This window comes from Erithacus rubecula (genome assembly GCF_903797595.1).
Source record: "Erithacus rubecula genome assembly, contig: scaffold_135_arrow_ctg1, whole genome shotgun sequence".
NCBI classification, from domain to species: domain Eukaryota; kingdom Metazoa; phylum Chordata; class Aves; order Passeriformes; family Muscicapidae; genus Erithacus; species Erithacus rubecula.
In genome coordinates this window covers 242160-258207 of record NW_027636159.1, presented here as the reverse complement: position 1 = coordinate 258207, position 16048 = coordinate 242160, and positions in this window count along the sequence as shown.

The window sequence follows — 16048 nt, the reverse complement described above, 5'->3', positions numbered from 1 at the left end:
AAAGGAGAGGGGGCAAGGGAGTTAGAATAGTTCACTCCTTCTAATACAAGCATATATGGATTTAAGTAGGGACATTGGGCTAATCATACTGGGGACTGGTTTGAAAGCCTTGTGTCTAGCCAGATTTTTTCAGGAGAAAGGGGTAGATAAGATTTTACAACGCGTCTGTGAGCAAGTCTGAGCCAGAACTCAAAGCAAGAGACAAATACTCCCAGATTTGCTACCCATAGGGAAAGGAAGCAGAAAAGCAGATAAAACAAGTGCCATTGCAGCTAAATTGCCTGCATTTATCTTATGGTCCAACCTTTCTGTACAAAAGCACCTCAATTCAAATGCACAGCTGAAGATCAAGGAATGAAAGTGTTTTAAGAGCATTTAAAGCCTGGTTCCCTTTACTTTCAAGGAAAGGGAGATGCTAAATTCCTTAAAAACATCACTGTGGGACTGCATCCTTGAAAAAAGGAATGGAGGTTTAGAGCTGCAGAACTGTTTCATTGGAAAACCCCTTTAAGACCAGAGAATCTCTCTAATAATCTGAGGCTGCTAACACTGCCAAGGCCACCATAAAGCATATCCCAGGACAGGATGCTCTTGGCCTTCTTGGCCACCTGGGCACTCACTGGCTCATGTTCAGCCACTGCCAAACAGCATCCCAATGACCTTTTCTGCTGGGTGGCTTTCCAGCCACTCTGCCCCCAGCCTGGAGCCTCCCATGGCTGTTGTGGCTGACATGCAGCATGGGGCACTTCACCTTGTTGAACCTCATACAGATGGCCTCAGCCCATGGTCCAGCCTGTCCAAGTGTCTCTGCAGACACTTTCTACCCCCCAGCAGATCAACAGTCCCACCCAGCCTGGGTGCTTCTGTTCTGGCTGACCTGTTTGGCATGGACACTTTTGTGTGGAGCCCCAGCATTGGGAGTGGAGGTCTAGGCTCCTGTCCAGCTCAGGGGGCCTTGGCCCAGAAGCCCCGGCAGGGGCAGCTGAGCAGCGCTGCCCCCAGGGTCACTGCCAGGGAGGAGGATAAGGGGAAGGGCCAGCAGGGCTCAGCCTCACACAGAGGGAAGGTGGGAGCTGGGCCACTGTCTAGTGGCCACCCTTTAGATAGGTTGATTGTAAAGCTGTGTGCTCACATCACTCAATTTGTCCCTTTGACCTGATCTATAACTTCTCATTCCCTATCAACAACTCAGATGAAGGCAAGGAGTTCATGGAGTGTGGCATGCTCTGTGCACACTCTGAAGCTTCATCTGACTCTGCATCAACAACCCTGCCTGGCTGGGAAGGACAGGGACGCACTGGAGCAGGAGCCCAGCATGGACACCTAGGGGCTGCAAGGGCTGGAGCAGCTCTCCTGCAAGGAAAGCCTGGCACAGCTGGGCTTCTTCAGCCTGCAAAAGAGACTTAGACTTAGGCTTGGCCCAACTGCGGGCTTCCAGTACCTGATGGCAACCTATAAAAAAGCTGGACAGGGACTTTGTATAAGGTCAGGCAGAAAGAGCACAAGGGAGAATGGATGCAAAGTGAAGGAGAGTAGATTTAGATGAGAGATTCAGAAAAAAAGACTTTCCTGGAACAGGTTGCCTAGAGAAGCTGTGTGTGCCCCACCCTTGACAGTATATGAGGCCAGGCTGGATGGAGCTCAGGACAAGTTGGTCTGGTACAAGGGGTCCCCAGGCACAGCACAGGGGTTGCAGCAATGTGATGTTCCAGGTCCCTTCCAAGCCAAAGCATGCCATGACTCCGTGATTCTGGGGTACCTCCCCTCCTCATCCTCTGGCAGAAAAAGAAACTTGGCACCAAGTTCCACATTGCAGACCATGTCTTTTGATAACCTGCTACTGTTTCAACAGGGAATGAAAAGAGATGACAATAGTGACAAAATTTCTGTTTTCTACTTGACATTTCAATGCTCCGCTCCTGTCCACACCGGCAAAACTCAGAAGAGGCAATTCTTCCCTACAAAATGCTTTGTCACACCCAAAGAAGAAAGGCGCAAGAATGGCAGAATGGCGAGAGCGCCGTGCAGTCTGCACGGGTGGAGAAGCCTCCCCTGGAGCAGCTCTACAGGGAGGGCCCAGTGCTGGGGAGCAGCAGCTGCAGCAGCATTTACACTGGGACCCGGCTCACCAACAGCGCCCCAGTGAGAGACGGGGCCTGCTCAGAGCAGGGAGAGGGACGGCGGGTGGCGAGCTGAGCCTGCCACTCACCTTGGCTTGCAGGTGGCCATCAAGTGAGTGGGCTGGGATCGTATCTGGGAGTGGGCACGGCTGGTGAGTGAGTGGGGCCAGCAGGATCAGCCAGCGGGGCGTGCCAGGCGGGGCGAAGGCCAGGCCCAGCAAGGGGGGTGGCAGCTGGGACACTGCGAGGGGAGCAAGTGTGGAGGGAGCGTGGAGAGAGCAGGGGCCATGTAGCATCCCAGGCAATGACGAGCTGTGGTGGGGCCAGGCAGGGGGTGCTGAAGGCACAGTTCAGCATCAGCCCTGCTGACGGCATCACGGTCCCCCCGCAGCATGACTTGTGCCCCTGGAGCTGGTGCTCAACTGGACGGTGTCATGCCCTGGCTTCTGCAGCGTCGTGTGGCTCCTGGAGTGGTTCAAGCTGCCCGACAGCTTCGCGCTGGTCATGGAGAGTCCGGAGCACTGCCAGGATCTGTGGCACTTGCTGGAGGTGGACGGGTCCCTGCCAGAGCCCGTGGCATGGGGGCTGTTCTGCCAGGTGCTGCAGGCCACGCGGCATCACACCAGCCATGGCGTCCTGCACCACCACATCAAGGCCGAGAACATCCTCGTTGACCTGGGCACTGGCGAGGTGAAGCTCATCGACTTCGGCTGTGACACCATCCTCCAGGACACCTTCTACACCTGGATGGCAGGTGAGCCCAAAGCCAGGGTCCCTCGGGCAGCAGAGGTTCTCCCCTTTCCTGCCACAGGGGGAAAACAGAGGGAGGGAGGGAGGGGGAATTCTTCTTCAGCCAGCTGCAGGACCAGCATGGTACTTCAACCTCCCCCTTCCCTGAGCAGTGCTGCACCCTTGTGGACACAGCTCAGTACTGCAACCCCTACCTGATCAGTGCTGCCACCTTGTAGAGAAAGACTGGTACAGCATGCCCTCCCCACAGTAGTGCTTCCCCCTTGTGGACACAGCATGGCACTGCAGCCACCCCCTCCTCAGAAGTGATGCCCTCTTATGGACACAGATGGGTACTGCAGCTCTCCCTCCTCTGAGCAGTGCTGCCCCATTGTGGACATAGCCCAGTACTGTACCCTCCCCCCTGTTCAGTGCTGTCCCCTTGTGGACAAAACCCGGCAATGCAGGACTCTCCTTCCGAAGCAGTGGTTTCCAATTTTGGACACAGACTGTAACTGCAGCCTTCCCCCCGAGCAGTTCTGCCCCCTTCTGAACACTGCATGGTACTGCAGTCCCCCCCTTCCCTGAGCAGTGCTTCTGCATTGTGAATACAGCATGGTACTGCAGCCCCCACCTTCCGAGCAGTGATGCCTTCATGTGGACACATACTGGTACTGCAGCCTCCCCCTACTCTGAGCAGTGCTACCCGCTTGTAAAACAAAGCCTATTACTGCAGCCTCCCCCCAGTTCAGTGCTGCCTCTGGGTGGACAAAACCCGGTACTTCAGCACCCCCCTCCTCCAAGTACTGGTGCCCAAATTTGGACACAGACTGGTACTGCAGCTTTCCCCCAAGCAGTGTTGCCACTCTGTGGACATATCGTGGTACTGTAGCCCCCTTCCTTGAGCACTGCTGTGCTCTTGTGCACGCAGCATGGTATTGCAGCCCTGCCACCCAAACACTGCTGCCCCCTTCTGGACAAAACTCTATACTGCAGGCTTCCCCTTAAGCAGTGCCGCACCATCTGTGTGATGAAAACCTTTTGTTTGCCTGATAGACCTTGAGAGGATTTGCAAGGATTTGCAAGGACTTGGAGGCTGGGATATAATTTTGCTATTTTGCTTTACTTGCAAGGATGCTGTCAATTATTTTGCTTTGCTTGTCTGAAAGACCTTGAGAGTGAGCCAAGATGTCTCTAATTGTTTTGCTCTACTTGCCAAGATGCTGATAGTCATTTTCACTTTGCTTGCGTTAATTAACTATCGCCTTAAGTGTTAGTAAGGGTCAGTAAAACAAGGGTGAGGAAGACTACTCACCTTCATCCCTCGACCACCAGAAGGCAGAAGAAGACCCCCTAGCAACTGAAGGAGCATGCGCAGAACTACTAGAAGGGGGGGCATGAAACCCGAGGAGCATGCGTAGAACTGCTAGAGGAGGGGCATGAAACCCCGGAAACTGAACAACTTAAAAGTAGTGAGCGGGGAGGGGGGGGGGCGTGGCAGTTTTGGAGCTGGAGGCTCCCCTGTCGCCCGGCGCTGTGGATTTTGCTTTTGCCTTCTGTAACTAATAAATCTTTTTAACTTTGATTCAATCCTTTATGGCCCATTGCATTTATTTATAACAATTTGATGCCGTGACTCAGATCGAGAATTCGGAGTGGGTTCCCCACCTGTGGGGGAGGCGCGCTCTACTGATTCATTTCAGTGGCCCCGGGACGGGGGCCCCATCCCAACCTCGACTGACGAACCCAAATTAAGAAGGCAAAATCAAAGGTAAGAGGGCCCCGGCTGACCCCATAAATTTTGTGCACAAAGTCCGGACAAAGACGCAGGACACGTGAGTATAAAAGGGGATCCGTTTGGACGGGGTCAGGATCCCGGAGTACAACGAGTAGTGTGTGAGTGAGAGGGGGGATGGCAGCCAGTCTCCCCAAGCGAGTGCGGACCCTCAAGTAGTGCGGTTTCCATTGACCCGCGAGGGCGTGGGCCACGAAACAGGGGAAGCGAAAGTGATTTGTGGTGTGAGTGAAGGAACTCCGGAGGAATGGGGCAGGGGAAGAGTAAACCCCCTGCAGAAGTTAAGCTCTCACCCATACCCAGAGATAGTCCCTTGGGATTTATATTAGAAAACTGGGACTATTTCCCTGGGACAGAGAATAAGGATAAGGCCAAGATGATACATTACTGTGTAGAGGTTTGGGGTGGGAAGGAAATTTTTAAAAATGCGTTCTGGCCAATTTTTGGATCAACAGAAAAATGGATAACACAAAAGTTAAATTTTTGGGTCAACATAAAGAAGCCCCCTAATAGAGAGGAGCATGAATATGCAAAAATTTGGGTGGCCCATCCTAAAGCTTTTATTTATAAAAAATATTGAAAAACTGGAGGGCAGAGGGAAAAAGAAGAAGGCAAATAAAAGGGAGGAAAGCTTGATTGTCCCACCACCATTTGTGTCAGTTCCGAGTGCACCATCCCAAGCAGAAGACTCGGACTCAGACTCACCTAGTTATCAGGGGCCAGTCACAAGAAGTAAAACAAGGAAAGAACAGGAAGACCTGTTCCCACTGAGAGAAATGCCCATGGGGGGACCTCAGGCTGGAATAGGATTTATATCTGTGCCCCTTAGTTCAGGGGATGTTAGGGAATTTAAGAAGGAAATTGGACATTTATTAGAGGATCCACTGGGAGTTGCTGAAAGAGTGGACCAATTTTTGGGCCCCAATATGTACACCTGGGAGGAATTACAGTCCATTCTGAATATTTTGTTTACTGCTGAAGAGAAAAATATGATTAGGAGAGAGGGGATGCGTATCTGGGATGCCCAACACACTCAGGGTCCTGCAGCTAATAATAAATGGCCCCTTCAAAATCCTCAGTGGGATCATCAGAATCCCGTGCATCGAGCACACATGCAGGACTTAAGGACAATCATAGTTCAGGGAATTAGGGAAGCAGTCCCGAGAGGCCAGAACACCAATAAAGCATTTAATGATAGACAAAAGAGGGATGAAACTCCTACAGAGTGGTTAGAAAGGTTAAGAAAGAATTTCCAGCTTTACTCAGGGATGGATCCAGACGGTCAAATGAGATAGGCAGTGTTAAAAGTAAATTTTGTGTCTAAATCTTGGGAGGATATAAGAAAGAAGATACAAAAATTAGAAGACTGGCAGGATAGAGGCTTAGATGAGTTATTAAGAGAGGCCCAAAAAGTGTATGTTCGGAGGGAAGAGGAGAGCCACAAACGACAGGTTAAAATGATGGTTGCTGCGGTACGAGAAAGTAGGGAACAAGATCGGAGGGAGACACAGAAGCGGCCAGTAAGGGAGCCTAGGGAGCCTAGGGAGCCTAGGGAGCCTAGGGAGAGACGTGACACCAAGGTGTGTTTTAATTGTGGAAAAAAAGGACATTTCAAGAAAGAGTGCAGGGTCAGGATTCGGGATGAGAAGGAGTTTGAGACAGATTAGAGGGGTCAGGGGCTCTATCTTTTGGGGACCCGGAAACATCATAAGGATCCCTTGATAAAAATAAAGGTGGGCCCCCATGGCCAGGAGATAATTTTTCTGGTTGACACGGGAGCTGAAAGATCGACTATTCAGTTTTTGCCAAAAGGATATAGTTTATCTAAAGAAACTGCCATGGTGGTAGGAGCAAAAGGAGAACCTTTTGAAGTGGAGGTTATTAAAAGGGTGACAGTTGAATCAGAATCAAAAATTGGATTGGGAGACTTTTTGTTACTATTGGAATCTGAATATAATTTATTAGGAAGAGATATGATTATAGAACTAGGAATTAGGATAGAAGTAGCAGAGAATGAACTACAAATTAAATTCTGCTCTCTTAGGGTGGAAGATGAAGAAAAGATAAACCCCGAAGTATGGTATAACCCAGAAAGTGTGGGACAGCTAAAAATAACCCCATTTTCAGTGATTATTAGAAATCCGGAGGTCCCGGTAAAAATAAAGCAATATCCCATATCCCCTGAGGGTCGACGGGGATTGAAACCTGAGGTAGATAGATTATTAAGCAAGGGGCTGCTAGAACCATGTATGTCACCCTTTAACACATCGATACTCCCTGTGCGCAAATCAGATGGCACTTACCGGTTAGTTCATGATTTAAGAGAAATCAATAAACGCACAGTGGCTCGATTCCCCGTGGTGGCAAATCCATATACACTCTTGAGTAAATTGGGGCCTAATAATTTATGGTATAGTGTCATAGATTTGAAGGATGCCTTTTGGGCCTGCCCTCTCGACAAGGCGAGCCGGGATTACTTTGCATTTGAATGGGAAGATCCTGATACAGGGAGGAGGCAACAATTGAGGTGGACAGTGTTACCCCAGGGTTTCACAGAATCTCCAAATCTGTTTGGACAAGCATTGGAACAAATTTTACAGGATTACCAAACAAGACTGGGAGTCAATTTGATCCAATATGTAGATGATTTACTCTTAGCAGGGGAACATGAAGAGGATGTGAGAAAAGAAAGTATAAAGCTATTGAACTTTTTGGGGCTTAAGGGATTAAAGGTTTCTAAGGCTAAACTTCAGTTTGTAGAAGAGGAGGTAAAATACTTGGGACACTATTTAAAGAAGGGGGAGAAAAGAATAGACCCTGAAAGAATCCAAGCAATTATGTCACTACCTATTCCAAAGAATAAGAGACAAGTTCGTCAAATCTTAGGACTTACTGGGTATTGTAGACAGTGGATTGAGAATTATAGCAGTAAAGCTAGATTTCTTTACCAAAAATTAACACAGGAAGGAATAATGAAATGGAAACAGGAAGACACAGAGAAACTTCAGGAATTAAAAGGAAGTCTGGTCCATGCCCCGGTCTTAAGCCTCCCAGATTGAAGAAGACCTTTTTTCTTGTTTATGAACATAGAAGAGGGTGTTGCATTTGGGGTACTTACCCAGGATTGGGCAGGGAAAAAGAAGCCTGTTGCTTACTTGTCAAAAATTTTAGATTCTGTGAGTAGGGGCTGACCAACTTGTTTACAAATAGTGGCCGGATGTGCCTTACTGGTGGAAGAAGCTAGAAAAATTACTTTTAATGGGAATCTTAAAGTAATGTCCCCTCATAATATCCGGGGTGTATTACAGCAAAAAGCAGAAAAATGGATATCAGATGCTAGGCTTTTAAAGTATGAAGGGATTCTGATAGAGGCACCCAATTTGACATTAGAAACTACTACACTACAGAACCCAGCTGCATTCTTATATGGGAAGCCAGAGCATGAATTTTTAACCCATGACTGTATAGCTACAATAGAAGAACAGACTTAAGATTAGACTGGATTTGGAGGAAGAAGAGTTGGAAAGTGGTGAAAAACTTTTTGTGGATGGATCCTCCAGGGTAATAGAAGGAAGGAGAAGATCAGGGTATGCAATAGTGCAGGGTCCGAACTTACAGGTGGTAGAATCGGGCACACTAGACAGATCATGGTCTGCCCAAGCATGTGAATTATATGCAATATTAAGAGCTTTAAAACTTCTTGAAGGGAAGGAGGGGACAATATTTACTGACTCTAGATATGGATTCGGGGTAGTCCATACATTTGGAAAGTTATGGGAAGAAAGGGGTCTTATTAACTCACAGGGGAAGGATCTGATACACCAAAAACTTATAGCTGAAATATTAAAAGCTCTGAGAGGGCCAAAGAAGTTAGCAGTAGTTCATTTAAAGGGACACCAACGAGGAATAGATTTAAAAAGCAGGGGAAACAACGCTGCGGACCAGGAGGCAAAACGGGCAGCCCTGAAAGAAATGGTCCTAAAAGAAAAAGGGGGGGGCAAAAAGACAAGGATGGAGTCAATAACGATGAAGAGACTGATACAATTTTTACGAATGAGGAAAAAGGAAAACTTAGGAGAATGGGGGTTAAAGAGGAATCGGGGAAGTGGATATTATCAGACAGCCGGGAAGTATTACCAAAGGCAGTAGCTCAAGGGATACTGTATAAATTACATCAGAAAACTCATTGGGGAGCCCAGGGGCTGGTAGATCACTTTGCTGCCAAATATATGAGCATCGGGCTCCACGATATGGCTAAACACATTACAAAGGGATGTCCTACCTGCTTGCGGGTAAATAGAAGCAACCTCAGAAAATTACCCCATGGGAGAAGGCCTTTAGCAAAACGACCCTTTGCAAATATTCAAGTGGATTTTACCGAATTGCCAAAGGTGGGGAGGATTAAATATCTTTTAGTAATAGTAGACCATCTTACCCATTATGTAGAAGCCTTCCCGACATCCAGAGAAACAGCACAGACAGTAGTAAAAGCTTTACTGGAAGAAATAGTTCCCAGATATGGTGTACCAGAAACAATTGACTCCGATAAGGGGCCACATTTTACCTCGAAGGTAACTCAAGAGTTAGCAGTAGCATTGGGAATAAGATGGGAACAGCATACTCCTTGGCATCCTCAAAGTTCAGGCCGAGTAGAAAGGATGAATGGAGAAATAAAGAAACAACTTACTAAATTGGTATTAGAAACAAAGTTATCATGGGTTAAGTGCATTCCCCTGGCCTTGTTAAACATTCGGACTCAACCCCGAGCGGATTTAGGAATTTCCCCATTCGAAATGTTATATGGCATGCCCTATAGTCTGGAAAAGACACAGACAAATCCAAATATTAATGAACAGTATGTTAATAAGTACTTAGTAATCTTAATGAAATTCAGGAAACAGTTGTGGGAAAAAGGAATGTTGGCTCAGATCTTGTATTACACCAGGTTCAGCACGGAGACTGGGTACTGTTCCGAAGTTGGAAGGAAAATCCAGTAACACCTAAGTGGGAAGGACCTTACCAGGTGCTGCTTACAACTGACACAGTGGTGCGCACTGCAGAGAAAGGGTGGACTCATGCAAGTCGAATCAAAGGACCAATAGATCCGTCCAAGTTTACCAACGATCCTGAGTGGGAAGTGAAAGGCACACCTGGAGACTTGAAACTAACACTGAAAAAGAAGGTACAGCCTTGAGAGACTTTTTTTTCCTTTTTTTTTTCTCCTTTCTCTAGGATATGAGACCTGTATCACATGGATGCTGAACTTTGGGACCCACAATACTTTTCTTTTACAATAGAAAACAGAAAAACTGGAGCGCCACTAGAGGGCAGGGAAAGCTTACTGGCTGCTGAAGTTAAAATCAAATGTAATGCTGAAAATTGTTGGGGAAATTGTAACCCATTTGTATGTTTTGTTTGTTTAGTTTGTAAAGAGGAGTGGTGGACCCATTGCCGCAAAAGTTACATCCCTAGGGGGGGGTGTGTTGCAATTGTTATTTGAGTCAAAGGAAACTCACTTCTCAAGTCCTAGCCACCATAGTGGCTGCTGGTGGGCTTTCGGTGGATTCTGAAGTGTGGTGGAAAATCTTTTCAAAGGGAGTGAACCCTCAATTTTACTGTTATCACTCTAACGAACCTACCCCATTTGTAGCCAAAATTGTAGCTGCCCTGTGTAGACGGTGGGTACCTGAACTCAGCTGTTACACTCCTCTGATTAAAGCCCGTAAGTGGAGCAAGTACATAAAACGAATCAAAAACCATGGGACAAGCATCCCTCCTGAAGAATACTCCTGCTGCCGAGAAGATGGAACCACCCATAGCTCGTTGCAACCGAGTTGATGGGCGAGGCAGAGGAGGAAAATATTGTGGAGAGGGTTACCCAGGTGCAAAGAGGAGATCAGAGATCAAAACCCAGGGCAGGAAAAATAGACACTGGAATAATCAAAAAAATCACTGGCAAATAAGTTGCAGACAAGGGGAAAGCTGCTACCTCCAGTTAGGAATAATTTGTTTAATGGTTTTAGAAGGGGTGCATGCGAGTCACGAACCCTTTAAATGGTCACTTATGAGATGGGAAGATCAGAGAGAAATTCAAACACAAATTACTTCGGGAAGTCCTAGCTTTAATATAACCCTGGATGACCTGCTTGATAGGAGGGGTTCTAGCCCCGATAGTGTATTCTACATGTGTCCAGCATCCAACCCAGGAAGGTCATACTGTAATTACCCCGGAGAATTTTACTGTGGATATTGGGGCTGTGAAACGATTTCCCTGGGATGGCCGGTCCAAATCCAAGATAAATACTTAAGAGTTGAAAGAGGTCCACATGGATGCAAAAAGCCTTGGACAGATCTGTTAGGGGGGGAGATGAAAATCGGCACTTGCAAATGGGTCTATCTTAACGTCACGCAGCCCCAGGACTCAGGATGGGTAATAGGAAAAATCTGGGGAGTTAGAATATGGAAACCTGGGAAAGATCAGGCAGGATATATTATTATAAGAAAGGAAATTGTACCCCACGATCTTCAACCTGTTGGACCAAATCCTGCAATAATAGACTCAGAAGCCACAATAATAGATCAGGGTGACTTAGACAGCATGACCCAAGAAAATTTCATAGAGGCCAACAATAAATCACAGTTAATAGGAACCACAATCATGACACAATCAAGTAGAGGAGTTCTATGGAAAATTCTACAAGCCACCTTTAGGCTGTTGAATGACACATACCCCTATTTGACTAAGGAATGTTGGTTATGCTACAGTATTAATCCACCCTTTTATGAAGCTTTAGGTTCTGTAGCAAAGTCTAGAAGAGTAAATGGGACCAATCCCTCCTTGTGCCTTTGGAAAAAGGGAAAAGAAAACACCCCAGGAGTGCCAATGGCTCAGGTAAAGGGGAAGGGGAGGTGTATAGGCAACACACCTCGAGATAAAGACCACCTCTGTGGGGTAAAAATGGCTGTAACTGATTCCCACTAACCGGCCCAATGATTAATCCCTGCTGCAAACACCAAGTGGGTTTGTAATACATTAGGGGTAACCCTGTGTATATCAATATCTATTTTCAATGAAACATCTGAATACTGCATTCAGGTCATGGTAATGCCCTGGATTGTATACTACCCAAAAAACTATGTATATACTCATCAAATCCCTTCAAAACATCATATAGAAAAACGAGAACCATTTACAGCCCTCACAGTTGCTGTATTACTGGGCATAGGAAGTGCTGGAGTGGGGACAGGAGTGGCTTCCTTAGTGAACAAACAGCAAAGATTTAAAAATCTCAGAATGTCAGTAGATGAGGATTTAAGTAGAATAGAGAAGGCAATGGACAGTCTCGTAAAATCAGTAAGATCTCTTTCAGAAGCTGTATTACAGAATAGACGGGGATTAGACCTGCTGTTTCTACAACAAGGGGGGCTGTGTGTGGCTTTGCGGGAGGAGCGTTGCACCTATGCGGACCACACTGGGATAGTAATTGACACTATGGCTGAGGTCCAGAAACAACTGGAGCAACGTAAAAAAGAAAGGGAGGCCCAACAAAGTTGATATGAATCTTGGTTTAACTATTCTCCCTGGTTAACAACCTTGTTGTCTACCATAGCAGGACCATTATCTTGCTAATTTTAGCACTCACTTTTGGCCCTTGCATTTTTAACAAAATCATTAGCATAGTAAAGAACAGGTTAGAAACAGCTCACCTCATGTTAATATGAGAAAAATATGAAGCCTTAAATGGGGAAGAAACAGAAGACTATTTAGAATTAAGTAAGAAAGAATTACAAAAGTTTAGCGAACAAAAGTAATAATATAGAAAAAGGGGTGAGTTGTGATGAAAATCTTTTGTTTGCCTGATAGACCTTGAGAGGATTTGCAAGGATTTGCAAGGACTTGGAGGCTGGGATATAATTTTGCTATTTTGCTTTACTTGCAAGGATGCTGTCAATTATTTTGCTTTGCTTGTCTGAAAGACCTTGAGAGTGAGCCAAGATGTCTCTAATTGTTTTGCTCTACTTGCCAAGATGCTGATAGTCATTTTCACTTTGCTTGCGTTAATTAACTATCGCCTTAAGTGTTAGTAAGGGTCAGTAAAACAAGGGTGAGGAAGACTACTCACCTTCATCCCTCGACCACCAGAAGGCAGAAGAAGACCCCCTAGCAACTGAAGGAGCGTGCGCGGAACTACTAGAAGGGGGGGCATGAAACCCGAGGAGCATGCGTAGAACTGCTAGAGGAGGGGCATGAAACCCCGGAAACTGAACAACTTAAAAGTAGTGAGCGGGGAGGGGGGGGCGTGGCAGTTTTGGAGCTGGAGGCTCCCCTGTCGCCTGGCGCTGTGGATTTTGCTTTTGCCTTCTGTAACTAATAAATCTTTTTAACTTTGATTCGATCCTTTATGGCCCATTGCATTTATTTATAACAATCTGTGGACAAAGCAAGTACTGCAGTCCCCCTCCCAGGTGGTTCTGATGCTTTGTAGACACAGCATGATACTCCAGCAACCCCCACCCCGCCCCTCCTTGAGGAGTGCTACCCCCCAGCGGACACACCCACGAGGTTTTCTCTCTCGAGGTTTCAGAGGGTGCAGACTCCTTTTATCCTAAACTCCTGGCTGCACGTTGCTCTCTTCCTTTCCCCATTGCCCGAGGTACTAGGAAGGTACATCCTTCCTGACCTGCCTGCCCCACATTCCCTCTTGAACTTGGCATCTCCCTCACAGTTCAGATTTTCACACTTATGCAGACCCTTGTCTGTTTCGGGAGCCAAGCTGTCTGGGCCCGGTAACAAACCCGCTGCTCAAAGTCAGTAGAAACATTGCGACCCATTTCACAGACCTAAACACTCATCCCTTCACCCATCAAATGATTTGTAAAGACATTAGCACACATCTTTCCTCTCACATTGATGTTTCCTGTGCTGGTAACAATCTTTGAAGCCCAGCCTTCGCCCTGACCTCTCTGATGTTGTAGTTCCATGGGCAGAGGTTGTTGTCTTTTCCCCCTTCCATGGGCAGGCCTGTGTTCAGCCATCTCCAGGACAGCAGGGCCCCACCCCACATCACTGTGCCCTGGGAAGACAACATCATTCCAAATGTCCCCATTCTTCATTCATCCCAGGAATTTGGCTCTGCCAGTGAGCTTTGTTGCTCATTGCCACAGGAAAAAGGAAACCCCTGTGACACTGTGGGGCCCCATGGAACCAAACTTCCATTGTGACACCACAGAACATCACTGAACCAAGAGTCCATGGTGACACAACAAGCCTTTGTGGAACCAAAGAGTCCAAAGGACTAAAACAGATATTGCATGGCTCTGCCTTGGGAATATAAATCTCCATGATGGCATCTTGACACACACTTGAGAAGGGTGTCTGTTTGTAGTGGGGAAACTCAGGAGTTTTAGATTGCTTCAAAAAGAGTAAAGGAAGTAAACCCCTGTTTGCTTGAGTGCAGCCAGTTCTCCAACCAAAGAAGGTCCCAGGTGAGGGAGGACAGACAGGATGGGGGTGGGGAATGTGGAGAAATATTGTCAACACTGGGTCAGGCCTCAAGGAACAGTTTCTCTGAGCAGGCCAGATCTCCTGAGAAGAGACCCTGCATCAGTATCATTCACAGAACTCTGCAATCAACTCTGCTCTAAAGAGAAACAGTAATAAAAGGCATGCTTTAAAATAGGAACACTTATTTCTGATAAACTCTTTGAAATATTTCTCCATAACTGTAGAAAAAACTTCCTAATGAACTTCACCAGAGCAGAGGGAAATCAAGGCAGAGCCATGGTTTTGTCAGGACTTGCTTTATCCCAATGAGCGTGGTGGTGCATTTGGTGCTGAGCGCTTGAACCTCAGGGCCTGAGAAAAGTCCAAGTCAAAAAAAAACCCCAAATGCCTCAAAGCATTAATGGGGCCCACTGAGGTCTGTCCCCACTGCAGGTTCCTCACGGACTCCTTGGGAGAGAGAATTGGAGGCCATGATTGCCCAAAAACCTCTCAGAGACCCAGAGAGGAAAGGAAAAAGGAAAGTACCTTAAAAAAAGCTGAAGTACCTTGAAGTATTAATGAGCCCACTGAGTATTATTACTGACAAAGGATCTCAAGGGACTAATTAAAGCAGATAATTGGAGGCCATGATTGCACAAAGCTCTCAGAGACTGAAAGGCAAAAGCAAAACCCAAAGTCCTTTGAAAAACCTGCAGTTCATGGGAGCATGAAAGAGCCCCCAGGGCCCTTCCTGACCAAGGCTCTCCAGGGACTGGTCCCAGCAGATCCCTGAGGCCACTGGGATGTGGGGGGATTCTGAGGGCGAGACATGGGGTGACAGTGCCCAGCCTTGCTGGGGCTGTGCCAGGAGACCCCAGTGGCTCAGGACAAGGTGTCTCCTCAGAGCCCTTGGTGGCACAGACCCTGCTGTGCTCCAGGGCATCAAGACTTGGCTTCTCTTTGTCCCCACCTGTCATCTCTGCCTCCAGTTCTCTGCTCTGGGGGCTTGGGGACACTTTCTTAGTCGTGTTCCTCAGTGGGACCCATTAAAACTTAAAGAAGCTTTAGAGTTTGATTCTCACTTGGAGCTCTTGAGAGGTTTCTTCATCTCCCTCTCAGGAACTGATGTTCAGGGCTTCAGCACAAAGCCCAAGAGGGTCATTAAAGTCCTTGGGCTGTGTCATTGCTGCTGAGCTGGGCCAGGCTTCTGGCACAGAGGCAGCTCCTGGGAAGGGAAGCATTGCAGAGAGACAGCTCTGCCCAGAAGCAGCTCCTGTGCACAGCCCAGCAGGGCTGGGGCTTTGCCTGCAGCTACCCCGTGCACAGCACAGAGGCACAGAGGGGTTAAACTCAGCCTGGGCTGGGGGCACAGAGCAGAGCTCAGTGAGGGCTCACTAGAGCAGAAATACTCACAGTGTTTGAAACAGTCACTCTCTGGCTGTGGGATGGTAAGCTGCAGCTCCTGCAGGGATCTCCTGAAATTGGGACATCCCACAGCTTTCAGGACCTTCCAGGACTCTCAGAGCTGCTGCAGTGCAGGGGATGTGGCTCTGGGCAGGGCTGGGTTTCCCTGCTGCAGCACCCGAGGCACAGCCCCAGGCAGCTCCAATTTGTCCAGGCTCTGCTGCCGGGCTGAGCAGCCAGGGCAACAGCCAGGGGTGCCCAGGGCTGTCCTGCAGAGCAGGGTCCTGCAGCCCAGGGCTCTGTGCTGCGGCAGAGACTGCTGTCTGACAGGGACAGCTCTCAGCCAGCCCAGTGAGCTGATCCCAGCACTGGGGGAGAAGTTGTGGGGACAAGGAGTGACCCTGAACAGGGCAGGTGCTGCTGCTGAGAGGTGCTGGGTGGGGCAGGGCTGCTCCCAGCTCAAGACCAGCTTGGGCACAGCTCTGGAAAGCACTTCCCAAAAGAAGGTGAGCCTGA